Source organism: Symsagittifera roscoffensis, chromosome 6 (assembly GCF_963678635.1).
Source record: "Symsagittifera roscoffensis chromosome 6, txSymRosc1.1, whole genome shotgun sequence".
In the NCBI taxonomy this organism is placed as follows: domain Eukaryota; kingdom Metazoa; phylum Xenacoelomorpha; order Acoela; family Convolutidae; genus Symsagittifera; species Symsagittifera roscoffensis.
Window position 1 is genome coordinate 32,778,196 of NC_087067.1, and position 14,481 is coordinate 32,792,676.

Genomic DNA, 14,481 nt, shown 5'->3' on the forward strand with positions numbered 1-14,481 from the left:
AAATGAACCAATTTGGTCGAACCAGTTCAAAGTTATGAGTTCTTGAAAGCTCGGTGATGCCAAAAAGTTAAGCCTAATCGAGCGTGGTGCAAAAAACGAAAATTTCAAAATTTTTGTTCTTTTCTGTCTAAATTTCATTTTTTCAATATCGTATCACAATTTTGGACTCAGAACAATTCCAACGAGCCCAAAACGACTTCTTTAGCTTCAGTGTTCGTGGAGTAATCATCAGTTCAAATTTTGGGGGGAGCTGAAATTCGGCCATTTTGGAAGAAAATCGACCTAAAACCTAACTTTTCAGTTAGTGCAATTTTTTTCTTGTATTTTTCATAAAATGGGAAGCTCTCTGCTGTCGCAGAGTGCATTCAAAGAAACTTATCAAATAGATTTGAAAACTTACCTATTTAATAAGTTTATCACAACAATTAGGCTAAAAGCATCTATCAGTATCCTGGCTGGTATTCGACCATATGCCACTAACGTTGAGTGAGCAGCTATCATGCCATCGATGGTCATCTAAGACACCCTGTACACGCTCCGTAGGTTTTGACCAGCCGATTTGGCCATAAAACTCATTGGGCCAAAAAAATTCTGAAAATTGTCAATTTTTCAAATTTTGTTTGAATTGCATAAATTATAACGTGAGCGTGCAAAATTTTACATGGTATAAGAGCATATTTCTACTCTCGCGCGAGGGCGAGTGTTTTAAAAGTAATGTACATAGTTATATGCTAGTCAGGATATAAATGGAAGCGGAATTACTCAAATGCCTAAGGCAGAACCGCAGATTCTGTCTTTGTCTACATCGTTAAGCCCATGTCGTATGTAACATCACAAACGCAGATGGTTATAACGTAGTCTACTGTACTCTTACGATAGATTTACTAGCCAGCAGGGGAGTTTTGTTAGGGCGAAGTGTCATTATGGCTACCTCTTTTCAACTTTCCCCCTTGACCTTTCATAAGTTGGTCCGGGAGCAACCCAGCTCTCAACCCAGTCGGATAAATATAAATTTTTATGATGCGAGCTGTTTTTTCATTGTTGTGTTCAAGGCATGTACCAAAATTAGGAAAAGGTTTAGCTATCGCTTCTCGGCCTTTTGGCTAAGATCATGTGTAGTAGCTGTTCTTGTCAGCTTAATATCTGGCATGCTGGGCATAGCCTGGCACCAATATTAAACTGATTTTTACTTCCCGAGTTAACACCGAAGCTTGCTTCAGTTGACTCACGGATTGTCCCGGTCTTACACTAACATCGGGAGCAGTCCACCTGAAAATTCTGAACCTGCAAATTATCTTAATAGAGTGAAGATGTCAGTATGAAGAGTCTAATTGAGCCTGGTGAATTGCGCGAACGGCCATAACTTGCCCAAAAAACTTAAGACTTCCAAATTTTTCTATTTCTATCGTAAGACCATCGTCAAATCTTGGGGGACTGAGAAAATGAACCAATTTGGTCGAACCAGTTCAAAGTTATGAGTTCTTGAAAGCTCGGTGATGCCAAAAAGTTAAGCCTAATCGAGCGTGGTGCAAAAAACGAAAATTTCAAAATTTTTGTTCTTTTCTGTCTAAATTTTATTTTTTCAATATCGTATCACAATTTTGGACTCAGAACAATTCCAACGAGCCCAAAACGACTTCTTTAGCTTCAGTGTTCGTGGAGTAATCATCAGTTGAAATTTTGGGGGGAGCTGAAATTCGGCCATTTTGGAAGAAAATCGACCTAAAACCTAACTTTTCAGTTAGTGCAATTTTTTTCTTGCATTTTTCATAAAATGGGAAGCTCTCTGCTGTCGCAGAGTGCATTCAAAGAAACTTATCAAATAGATTTGAAAACTTACCTATTTAATAAGTTTATCACAACAATTAGGCTAAAAGCATCTATCAGTATCCTGGCTGGTATTCGACCATATGCCACTAACGTTGAGTGAGCAGCTATCATGCCATCGATGGTCATCTAAGACACCCTGTACACGCTCCGTAGGTTTTGACCAGCCGATTTGGCCATAAAACTCATTGGGCCAAAAAAATTCTGAAAATTGTCAATTTTTCAAATTTTGTTTGAATTGCATAAATTATAACGTGAGCGTGCAAAATTTTACATGGTATAAGAGCATATTTCTACTCTCGCGCGAGGGCGAGTGTTTTAAAAGTAATGTACATAGTTATATGCTAGTCAGGATATAAATGGAAGCGGAATTACTCAAATGCCTAAGGCAGAACCGCAGATTCTGTCTTTGTCCACATCGTTAAGCCCATGTCGTATGTAACGGCACAAACCCAGATGGTTATAACGTAGTCTACTGTACTCTTACGATAGATTTACTAGCCAGCAGGGGAGTTTTGTTAGGGCGAAGTGTCATTATGGCTACCTCTTTTCAACTTTCCCCCTTGACCTTTCATAAGTTGGTCCGGGAGCAACCCAGCTCTCAACCCAGTCGGATAAATATAAGTTTTTATGATGCGAGCTGTTTTTTCATTGTTGTGTTCAAGGCATGTACCAAAATTAGGAAAAGGTTTAGTTATCGCTTCTCGGCCTTTTGGCTAAGATCATGTGTAGTATCTGTTCTTGTCAGCTTAATATCTGGCATGCTGGGCATAGCCTGGCACCAATATTAAACTGATTTTTACTTCCCGAGTTAACACCGAAGCTTGCTTCAGTTGACTCACGGATTGTCCCGGTCTGACACTACCATCGGGAGCAGTCCACCTGAAAATTCTGAACCTGCAAATTATCTTAATAGAGTGAAGATGTCAGTATGAAGAGTCTAATTGAGCCTGGTGAATTGCGCGAACGGCCATAACTTGCCCAAAAAACTTAAGACTTCCAAATTTTTCTATTTCTATCGTAAGACCATCGTCAAATCTTGGGGGACTGAGAAAATGAACCAATTTGGTCGAACCAGTTCAAAGTTATGAGTTCTTGAAAGCTCGGTGATGCCAAAAAGTTAAGCCTAATCGAGCGTGGTGCAAAAAACGAAAATTTCAAAATTTTTGTTCTTTTCTGTCTAAATTTTACTTTTTCAATATCGTATCACAATTTTGGACTCAGAACAATTCCAACGAGCCCAAAACGACTTCTTTAGCTTCAGTGTTCGTGGAGTAATCATCAGTTCAAATTTTGGGGGGAGCTGAAATTCGGCCATTTTGGAAGAAAATCGACCTAAAACCTAACTTTTCAGTTAGTGCAATTTTTTTCTTGTATTTTTCATAAAATGGGAAGCTCTCTGCTGTCGCAGAGTGCATTCAAAGAAACTTATCAAATAGATTTGAAAACTTACCTATTTAATAAGTTTATCACAACAATTAGGCTAAAAGCATCTATCAGTATCCTGGCTGGTATTCGACCATATGCCACTAACGTTGAGTGAGCAGCTATCATGCCATCGATGGTCATCTAAGACACCCTGTACACGCTCCGTAGGTTTTGACCAGCCGATTTGGCCATAAAACTCATTGGGCCAAAAAAATTCTGAAAATTGTCAATTTTTCAAATTTTGTTTGAATTGCATAAATTATAACGTGAGCGTGCAAAATTTTACATGGTATAAGAGCATATTTCTACTCTCGCGCGAGGGCGAGTGTTTTAAAAGTAATGTACATAGTTATATGCTAGTCAGGATATAAATGGAAGCGGAATTACTCAAATGCCTAAGGCAGAACCGCAGATTCTGTCTTTGTCTACATCGTTAAGCCCATGTCGTATGTAACGGCACAAACGCAGATGGTTATAACGTAGTCTACTGTACTCTTACGATAGATTTACTAGCCAGCAGGGGAGTTTTGTTAGGGCGAAGTGTCATTATGGCTACCTCTTTTCAACTTTCCCCCTTGACCTTTCATAAGTTGGTCCGGGAGCAACCCAGCTCTCAACCCAGTCGGATAAATATAAATTTTTATGATGCGAGCTGTTTTTCCATTGTTGTGTTCAAGGCATGTACCAAAATTAGGAAAAGGTTTAGCTATCGCTTCTCGGCCTTTTGGCTAAGATCATGTGTAGTAGCTGTTCTTGTCAGCTTAATATCTGGCATGCTGGGCATAGCCTGGCACCAATATTAAACTGATTTTTACTTCCCGAGTTAACACCGAAGCTTGCTTCAGTTGACTCACGGATTGTCCCGGTCTTACACTACCATCGGGAGCAGTCCACCTGAAAATTCTGAACCTGCAAATTATCTTAATAGAGTGAAGATGTCAGTATGAAGAGTCTAATTGAGCCTGGTGAATTGCGCGAACGGCCATAACTTGCCCAAAAAACTTAAGACTTCCAAATTTTTCTATTTCTATCGTAAGACCATCGTCAAATCTTGGGGGACTGAGAAAATGAACCAATTTGGTCGAACCAGTTCAAAGTTATGAGTTCTTGAAAGCTCGGTGATGCCAAAAAGTTAAGCCTAATCGAGCGTGGTGCAAAAAACGAAAATTTCAAAATTTTTGTTCTTTTCTGTCTAAATTTTATTTTTTCAATATCGTATCACAATTTTGGACTCAGAACAATTCCAACGAGCCCAAAACGACTTCTTTAGCTTCAGTGTTCGTGGAGTAATCATCAGTTGAAATTTTGGGGGGAGCTGAAATTCGGCCATTTTGGAAGAAAATCGACCTAAAACCTAACTTTTCAGTTAGTGCAATTTTTTTCTTGCATTTTTCATAAAATGGGAAGCTCTCTGCTGTCGCAGAGTGCATTCAAAGAAACTTATCAAATAGATTTGAAAACTTACCTATTTAATAAGTTTATCACAACAATTAGGCTTTCAAATAATTTATTAACGATTGTAATTACAAATTACAAAAAAGGAAAGCAATTAGTTACACATATTTAGTTACAGTTAGCAGAAAAGAATACGACATCAAATGTAATATGATACACCATGAAGATAATCATGTTATGGAATGGAACCAAGTTTTTTGAGATATTCAGATGTATCTTGACACCATGATGATATCAGCTTAGCTACAATGTATTTCATGCCTATTACATTTTCTTCAACAAGCAGATCTTTTTTTGAATTGAAATTAAGTTTTTCTTTAAAAGTAGAGCAGTTTTCCCAAGCGAAAAACAAATGTTGCATGGTTTCGAACTCTCTTTCACAAGAGTAACAAAGGGGGTGGTCCACCAAATTTTTAATCCATTTCCTGGGCTTATCCAGATAACTGTTTAAGAAAAATAAGTAGAGAATGTTTTTATCTAGAGGGGTGAACTTTTTATGTTTCCATATTTTGGTTAGGAATTGAAAAATCAAAGATTTGTCTGATAGATTAAGATCCGGGTAGAAATTCGCAATTTTTCTAGCTATAACCTTCGTTTTATAATTTGGAAGCATCAACTCTGCATAAAGACTAGATATGTTCATCTTCATAGGATCAATTACTTTTCCATTTTGAACTAGCTGAAAACTATCTCGAGCAAACTCGAGAATGAAAATGTTTTTTTTAATTAAGAAATTTTTGAAGGATCTGTAAATCTTAGATTTTTTGAAGTAGATCACTTCTTTGTTGCTACCCAAGGTATTAAGTAGGGATACCATGTCGAAAATTTTTGCAGCCGCAATATAAAAATTTAAATTTTTGAAGCCTGTGCCTCCATTTTTGAATGGAAGGTATAAGATCTGCTTGTTGATTGAATGTTTTCCTCCAAGCCATACACTGTTAATCAATTTCATTTCTAACCTATCAATGAAAGTTTTTGTCAACTCCAAGTGCCTCATCACATATACGAGTCTTGAGGTCACAAAAGTCTCAATATTTAGGCTTCGCGCCCGGAGAGTCATACATTTTAAGCTGAATTTAGCTGAATTATTAATCGTATCTTCCAATATCTTGGTTTTAATTTTCAATGAATCATTCAAGCTTAAGCGTATGCCTAATAATTTACGGGCTGATACTTTCTTCAACTGTTTAGGCACGAAACCTAAACTCAGAACTTTGGTTTTATCTACATTTATAGCAAGTTTTGATACCAAATTGAACTTATTGATTTCATCAAGTAAATTTCCGATACAAGCGCGTTTAATGAAAACACTAATATCATCGGCGTAGGCCACAATTTTAAGTGCTTGGTTGGATTTGATAGAATTACTATAGCGTATGGCTTGGAGTAAAGGTTCCATTCCTAAAATGAACAAAAGCGCCGAAAGAGGGCATCCTTGTTTAATCCCATTGTCGACTCTAATTGATCGTAATAGGTAGCCACCTATTTCTATCATCGCTTTGGTATCAGTATATATGATGGATATCAAAGAAGTTATGATTTCTGGACAGCCTATGGCTGTTAGAACGTTCAAAATGTAATCACGGTCCATACGGTCAAAAGCCTTACTGAAATCGATGGCTACCACACAATTAGATTTTCCGAGTTTTTCTTGAGCTAATCTAGCCCTAATTATGGCTGTATGAATACTGCGCTTTGGCAAATAAGCAAGTTGATGTTTGCGTATTAGATTATTTAAAGGGTCTCTTAAACGAGATGCCAGGACATGGGAAAGAATTTTGAGATCAGTGTTAAGGAGGCTTATTGGTCGGAATTCGTCCACATTTAAACTGTTTTCAATTTTTGGGATGAGTTTTATTATTGAAATGAGAAACGACCTAGGTGCCGCTTTATTGTAGCACATCGAGTTAAATAATTCAGCGAGCAACGGAGCGAAAAAATTTGAGTGGTTTTTATACAAGTCTGAAGTAAGACCATCAGATCCAGGTGCGCTATTTTTATTTAATTTATTTATAGCTTGCTTCACTTCCTCTTCACCTATTGGCGAATTATTAAACATTTTGGTAATTTTCTTTATTCGTTTTGAATTCCGCAGCTTAAAAACATTCAAAAGCTCCTCCCTGGGTGCGTAGTTGGCGTCAGCAACCGTTTTTTTATAGTAAATATTGGAGTAAAAGCTCGAGAATTCGTTCAAAATTTCATCAGTGTCATAGGAAATTTCACCACTTTTCAGCTTTATTTGCTTAATACTTTTATTAACTTTGAAGTAACTTAGCAGTGATTTAAGCGCACCCGAATCACCATGGTTGAGGTCCAAATAAAATCCACGAATAGACTTAAATTTGGTCCTCAAGTCCATCTCATCTCGGAGAGAAGAGTAAGGACAGTTCGCCTGTCTAGAGGCCAACTGGGGCTGTCTGGTTGTCTCTGAATTGATGGAATGTATATCTGCAGGCGTACTACTTTGTATGTAGGGGGCGATATCTTTATTCAATTGTCTATGGCCATTAATGCATAAAAAACGCAACCAGTCACGAAGTCTGGCTTTAAATTTGTCGTATGTCCCTGATAATGGCAGTTTCAGAGACTCATCAGACAGCCCCTGGAGTGTTTCTACCAGTTCTGAAGGCTTATTGTGCTCTCTAACTACGTTATAATTCAATTTCCATTAACTTTGGCCATTTACATGCATAAAATCTTGAAAATTTGAAAAACATGTATGTAATGCATTATGGTCGCTATAATTTGTGTATAGTGTAGTCAAGGTCGTTATTTCGTCAATTTTATTGCTAAAAATGTAGTCTAGACGCGATTCGGATTTTGATTTTTGGTCAAAATGGGTGGGATACACTTTGTTCCAGACCTTGAAAAGGTCAAAGCATCCAATTGATTCGAAAATGTTGCAAATTATGTGATATCTTTGCCTAAGGCAGAACCGCAGATTCTGTCTTTGTCCACATCGTTAAGCCCATGTCGTATGTAACGGCACAAACGCTCTTTTCAACTTTCCCCCTTGACCTTTCATAAGTTGGTCCGGGAGCAACCCAGCTCTCAACCCAGTCGGATAAATATAAATTTTTATGATGCGAGCTGTTTTTTCATTGTTGTGTTCAAGGCATGTACCAAAATTAGGAAAAGGTTTAGCTATCGCTTCTCGGCCTTTTGGCTAAGATCATGTGTAGTTTCTGTTCTTGTCAGCTTAATATCTGGCATGCTGGGCATAGCCTGGCACCAATATTAAACTGATTTTTACTTCCCGAGTTAACACCGAAGCTTGCTTCAGTTGACTCACGGATTGTCCCGGTCTTACACTTCCATAGGGAGCAGTCCACCTGAAAATTCTGAACCTGCAAATTATCTTAATAGAGTGAAGATGTCAGTATGAAGAGTCTAATTGAGCCTGGTGAATTGCGCGAACGGCCATAACTTGCCCAAAAAACTTAAGACTTCCAAATTTTTCTATTTCTATCGTAAGACCATCGTCAAATCTTGGGGGACTGAGAAAATGAACCAATTTGGTCGAACCAGTTCAAAGTTATGAGTTCTTGAAAGCTCGGTGATGCCAAAAAGTTAAGCCTAATCGAGCGTGGTGCAAAAAACTAAAATTTCAAAATTTTTGTTCTTTTCTGTCTAAATCTTATTTTTTCAATATCGTATCACAATTTTGGACTCAGAACAATTCCAACGAGCCCAAAACGACTTCTTTAGCTTCAGTGTTCGTGGAGTAATCATCAGTTGAAATTTTGGGGGGAGCTGAAATTCGGCCATTTTGGAAGAAAATCGACCTAAAACCTAACTTTTAAGTTAGTGCAATTTTTTTCTTGCATTTTTCATAAAATGGGGTGCTCTCTGCTGTCGCAGAGTGCATTCAAAGAAACTTATCAAATAGATTTGAAAACTTACCTACTTAATAAGTTTATCACAACAATTAGGCTAAAAGCATCTATCAGTATCCTGGCTGGTATTCGACCATATGCCACTAACGTTGAGTGAGCGGCTATCATGCCATAGATGGTCATCTAAGACACCCTGTACACGCTCCGTAGGTTTTGATCAGCCGATTTGGCCATAAAACTCATTGGGCCAAAAAAATTCTGAAAATTGTCAATTTTTCAAATTTTGTTTGAATTGCATAAATTATAACGTGAGCGTGCAAAATTTTACATGGTATAAGAGCATATTTCTACTCTCGCGCGAGGGCGAGTGTTTTAAAAGTAATGTACATAGTTATATGCTAGTCAGGATATAAATGGAAGCGGAATTACTCAAATGCCTAAGGCAGAACCGCAGATTCTGTCTTTGTCCACATCGTTAAGCCCATGTCGTATGTAACGGCACAAACGCAGATGGTTATAATGTAGTCTACTGTACTCTTACGATAGATTTACTAGCCAGCAGGGGGTTTTGTTAGGGCGAAGTGTCGTTATGGCTACCTCTTTTCAACTTTCCCCTTTGACCTTTCATAAGTTGGTCCGGGAGCAACCCAGCTCTCAACCCAGTCGGATAAATATAAATTTTTATGATGCGAGCTGTTTTTTCATTGTTGTGTTCAAGGCATGTACCAAAATTAGGAAAAGGTTTAGCTATCGCTTCTCGGCATTTTGGCTAAGATCATGTGTAGTTTCTGTTCTTGTCAGCTTAATATCTGGCATGCTGGGCATAGCCTGGCACCAATATTAAACTGATTTTTACTTCCCGAGTTAACACCGAAGCTTGCTTCAGTTGACTCACGGATTGTCCCGGTCTTACACTACCATCGGGAACAGTCCACCTGAAAATTCTGAACCTGCAAATTATCTTAATAGAGTGAAGATGTCAGTATGAATAGTCTAATTGAGCCTGGTGAATTGCCGGAACGGCCATAACTTGCCCAAAAAACTTAAGACTTCCAAATTTTTCTATTTCTATCGTAAGACCATCGTCAAATCTTGGGGGACTGAGAAAATGAACCAATTTGGTCGAACCAGTTCAAAGTTATGAGTTCTTGAAAGCTCGGTGATGCCAAAAAGTTAAGCCTAATCGAGCGTGGTGCAAAAAACGAAAATTTCAAAATTTTTGTTCTTTTCTGTCTAAATTTTATTTTTTCAATATCGTATCACAATTTTGGACTCAGAACAATTCCAACGAGCCCAAAACGACTTCTCTAGCTTCAGTGTTCGTGGAGTAATCATCAGTTGAAATTTTGGGGGGAGCTGAAATTCGGCCATTTTGGAAGAAAATCGACCTAAAACCTAACTTTTAAGTCAGTGCAATTTTTTTCTTGCATTTTTCATAAAATGGGGTGCTCTCCGCTGTCGCAGAGTGCATTCAAAGAAACTTATCAAATAGATTTGAAAACTTACCTATTTAATAAGTTTATCACAACAATTAGGCTAAAAGCATCTATCAGTATCCTGGCTGGTATTCGACCATATGCCACTAACGTTGAGTGAGCGGCTATCATGCCATAGATGGTCATCTAAGACACCCTGTACACGCTCCGTAGGTTTTGACCAGCCGATTTGGCCATAAAACTCATTGGGCCAAAAAAATTCTGAAAATTGTCAATTTTTCAAATTTTGTTTGAATTGCATAAATTATAACGTGAGCGTGCAAAATTTTACATGGTATAAGAGCATATTTCTACTCTCGCGCGAGGGCGAGTGTTTTAAAAGTAATGTACATAGTTATATGCTAGTCAGGATATAAATGGAAGCGGAATTACTCAAATGCCTAAGGCAGAACCGCAGATTCTGTCTTTGTCCACATCGTTAAGCCCATGTCGTATGTAACGGCACAAACGCAGATGGTTATAATGTAGTCTACTGTACTCTTACGATAGATTTACTAGCCAGCAGGGGAGTTTTGTTAGGGCGAAGTGTCGTTATGGCTACCTCTTTTCAACTTTCCCCCTTGACCTTTCATAAGTTGGTCCGGGAGCAACCCAGCTCTCAACCCAGTCGGATAAATATAAATTTTTATGATGCGAGCTGTTTTTTCATTGTTGTGTTCAAGGCATGTACCAAAATTAGGAAAAGGTTTAGTTATCGCTTCTCGGCCTTTTGGCTAAGATCATGTGTAGTTTCTGTTCTTGTCAGCTTAATATCTGGCATGCTGGGCATAGCCTGGCACCAATATTAAACTGATTTTACTTCCCGAGTTAACAGCGAAGCTTGCTTCACGTTCCCGGTCTTACACTACCATCGGGAGCAGTCCACCTGAAAATTCTGAACCTGCAAATTATCTTAATAGAGTGAAGATGTCAGTATGAAGAGTCTAATTGAGCCTGGTGAATTGCGCGAACGGCCATAACTTGCCCAAAAAACTTAAGACTTCCAAATTTTTCTATTTCTATCGTAAGACCATCGTCAAATCTTGGGGGACTGAGAAAATGAACCAATTTGGTCGAACCAGTTCAAAGTTATGAGTTCTTGAAAGCTCGGTGATGCCAAATAGTTAAGCCTAATCGAGCGTGGTGCAAAAAACGAAAATTTCAAAATTTTTGTTCTTTTCTGTCTAAATTTTATTTTTTCAATATCGTATCACATTTTTGGACTCAGAACAATTCCAACGAGCCCAAAACGACTTCTTTAGCTTCAGTGTTCGTGGAGTAATCATCAGCTGAAATTTTGGGGGGAGCTGAAATTCGGCCATTTTGGAAGAAAATCGACCTAAAACCTAACTTTTAAGTTAGTGCAATTTTTTTCTTGCATTTTTCATAAAATGGGGTGCTCTCTGCTGTCGCAGAGTGCATTCAAAGAAACTTATCAAATAGATTTGAAAACTTACCTACTTAATAAGTTTATCACAACAATTAGGATAAAAGCATCTATCAGTATCCTGGCTGGTATTCGACCATATGCCACTAACGTTGAGTGAGCGGCTATCATGCCATAGATGGTCATCTAAGACACCCTGTACACGCTCCGTAGGTTTTGACCAGCCGATTTGGCCATAAAACTCATTGGGCCAAAAAAAATTCTGAAAATTGTCAATTTTTCAAATTTTGTTTGAATTGCATAAATTATAACGTGAGCGTGCAAAATTTTACATGGTATAAGAGCATATTTCTACTCTCGCGCGAGGGCGAGTGTTTTAAAAGTAATGTACATAGTTATATGCTAGTCAGGATTAAAATGGAAGCGGAATTACTCAAATGCCTAAGGCAGAACCGCAGATTCTGTCTTTGTCCACATCGTTAAGCCCATGTCGTATGTAACGGCACAAACGCAGATGGTTATAATGTAGTCTACTGTACTCTTACGATAGATTTACTAGCCAGCAGGGGAGTTTTGTTAGGGCGAAGTGTCGTTATGGCTACCTCTTTTCAACTTTCCCCCTTGACCTTTCATAAGTTGGTCCGGGAGCAACCCAGCTCTCAACCCAGTCGGATAAATATAAATTTTTATGATGCGAGCTGTTTTTTCATTGTTGTGTTCAAGGCATGTACCAAAATTAGGAAAAGGTTTAGTTATCGCTTCTCGGCCTTTTGGCTAAGATCATGTGTAGTATCTGTTCTTGTCAGCTTAATATCTGGCATGCTGGGCATAGCCTGGCACCAATATTAAACTGATTTTTACTTCCCGAGTTAACAGCGAAGCTTGCTTCAGTTGACTCACGGATTGTCCCGGTCTTACACTACCATCGGGAGCAGTCCACCTGAAAATTCTGAACCTGCAAATTATCTTAATAGAGTGAAGATGTCAGTATGAAGAGTCTAATTGAGCCTGGTGAATTGCGCGAACGGCCATAACTTGCCCAAAAAACTTAAGACTTCCAAATTTTTATATTTCTATCGTAAGACCATCGTCAAATCTTGGGGGACTGAGAAAATGAACCAATTTGGTCGAACCAGTTCAAAGTAATGAGTTCTTGAAAGCTCGGTGATGCCAAAAAGTTAAGCCTAATCGAGCGTGGTGCAAAAAACGAAAATTTCCAAAATTTTTGTTCTTTTCTGTCTAAATTTTATTTTTTCAATATCGTATCACAATTTTGGACTCAGAAAAATTCCAACGAGCCCCAAACGACTTCTTTAGCTTCAGTGTTCGTGGAGTAATCATCAGTTGAAATTTTGGGGGGAGCTGAAATTCGGCCATTTTGGAAGAAAATCGACCTAAAACCTAACTTTTAAGTTAGTGCAATTTTTTCTTGCATTTTTCATAAAATGGGGTGCTCTCTGCTGTCGCAGAGTGCATTCAAAGAAACTTATCAAATAGATTTGAAAACTTACCTACTTAATAAGTTTATCACAACAATTAGGCTAAAAGCATCTATCAGTATCCTGGCTGGTATTCGACCATATGCCACTAACGTTGAGTGCGCGGCTATCATGCCATAGATGGTCATCTAAGACACCCTGTACACGCTCCGTAGGTTTTGACCAGCCAATTTGGCCATAAAACTCATTGGGCCAAAAAAATTCTGAAAATTGTCAATTTTTCAAATTTTGTTTGAATTGCATAAATTATAACGTGAGCGTGCAAAATTTTACATGGTATAAGAGCATATTTCTACTCTCGCGCGAGGGCGAGTGTTTTAAAAGTAATGTACATAGTTATATGCTAGTCAGGATATAAATGGAAGCGGAATTACTCAAATGCCTAAGGCAGAACCGCAGATTCTGTCTTTGTCCACATCGTTAAGCCCATGTCGTATGTAACGGCACAAACGCAGATGGTTATAATGTAGTCTACTGTACTCTTACGATAGATTTACTAGCCAGCAGGGGAGTTTTGTTAGGGCGAAGTGTCGTTATGGCTACCTCTTTTCAACTTTCCCCCTTGACCTTTCATAAGTTGGTCCGGGAGCAACCCAGCTCTCAACCCAGTCGGATAAATATAAATTTTTATGATGCGAGCTGTTTTTTCATTGTTGTGTTCAAGGCATGTACCAAAATTAGGAAAAGGTTTAGTTATCGCTTCTCGGCCTTTTGGTTAAGATCATGTGTAGTATCTGTTCTTGTCAGCTTAATATCTGGCATGCTGGGCATAGCCTGGCACCAATATTAAACTGATTTTTACTTCCCAAGTTAACAGCGAAGCTTGCTTCAGTTGACTCACGGATTGTCCCGGTCTTACACTACCATCGGGAGCAGTCCACCTGAAAATTCTGAACCTGCAAATTATCTTAATAGAGTGAAGATGTCAGTATGAAGAGTCTAATTGAGCCTGGTGAATTGCGCGAACGGCCATAACTTGCCCAAAAAACTTAAGACTTCCAAATTTTTCTATTTCTATCGTAAGACCATCGTCAAATCTTGGGGGACTGAGAAAATGAACCAATTTGGTCGAACCAGTTCAAAGTTATGAGTTCTTGAAAGCTCGGTGATGCCAAAAAGTTAAGCCTAATCGAGCGTGGTGCAAAAAACGAAAATTTCAAAATTTTTGTTCTTTTCTGTCTAAATTTTATTTTTTCAATATCGTATCACAATTTTGGACTCAGAACAATTCCAACGAGCCCAAAACGACTTCTTTAGCTTCAGTGTTCGTGGAGTAATCATCAGTTGAAATTTTGGGGGGAGCTGAAATTCGGCCATTTTGGAAGAAAATCGACCTAAAACCTAACTTTTAAGTTAGTGCAATTTTTTTCTTGCATTTTTCATAAAATGGGGTGCTCTCTGCTGTCGCAGAGTGCATTCAAAGAAACTTATCAAATAGATTTGAAAACTTACCTACTTAATAAGTTTATCACAACATTTAGGCTTTCAAATAATTTATTAACGATTGTAATTACAAATTACAAAAAAGGAAAGCAATTAGTTACACATATTTAGTTACAGTTAGCAGAAAAGAA

At 38.2% G+C, this 14,481-nt stretch overlaps 7 non-coding genes and 1 pseudogene across 7 annotated transcripts; all 8 read left to right on the top strand.

The window, feature by feature from the left end:
* Nucleotides 1-1,083: 1,083 nt before the first annotated feature.
* LOC134849556 (U2 spliceosomal RNA) lies at nt 1,084-1,274 on the top strand. The gene has a single exon (XR_010163572.1). It is a non-coding gene; the product is annotated as a U2 spliceosomal RNA (small nuclear RNA).
* A 1,249-nt stretch (nt 1,275-2,523) lies between these two features.
* Nucleotides 2,524-2,714, top strand: LOC134849483 (U2 spliceosomal RNA). The gene has a single exon (XR_010163500.1). It is a non-coding gene; the product is annotated as a U2 spliceosomal RNA (small nuclear RNA).
* A 1,249-nt stretch (nt 2,715-3,963) lies between these two features.
* On the top strand, nt 3,964-4,154 carry LOC134849513 (U2 spliceosomal RNA). The gene has a single exon (XR_010163530.1). It is a non-coding gene; the product is annotated as a U2 spliceosomal RNA (small nuclear RNA).
* A 3,702-nt stretch (nt 4,155-7,856) lies between these two features.
* LOC134849689 (U2 spliceosomal RNA) lies at nt 7,857-8,047 on the top strand. The gene has a single exon (XR_010163701.1). It is a non-coding gene; the product is annotated as a U2 spliceosomal RNA (small nuclear RNA).
* Nucleotides 8,048-9,295: 1,248 nt separating this feature from the next.
* LOC134849680 (U2 spliceosomal RNA) lies at nt 9,296-9,486 on the top strand. The gene has a single exon (XR_010163693.1). It is a non-coding gene; the product is annotated as a U2 spliceosomal RNA (small nuclear RNA).
* Nucleotides 9,487-10,735: 1,249 nt separating this feature from the next.
* Nucleotides 10,736-10,907, top strand: LOC134849782 (U2 spliceosomal RNA; annotated as a pseudogene).
* Nucleotides 10,908-12,162: 1,255 nt separating this feature from the next.
* On the top strand, nt 12,163-12,353 carry LOC134849394 (U2 spliceosomal RNA). The gene has a single exon (XR_010163414.1). It is a non-coding gene; the product is annotated as a U2 spliceosomal RNA (small nuclear RNA).
* A 1,249-nt stretch (nt 12,354-13,602) lies between these two features.
* LOC134849667 (U2 spliceosomal RNA) lies at nt 13,603-13,793 on the top strand. The gene has a single exon (XR_010163680.1). It is a non-coding gene; the product is annotated as a U2 spliceosomal RNA (small nuclear RNA).
* The last annotated feature ends 688 nt before the right edge of the window (nt 13,794-14,481 follow it).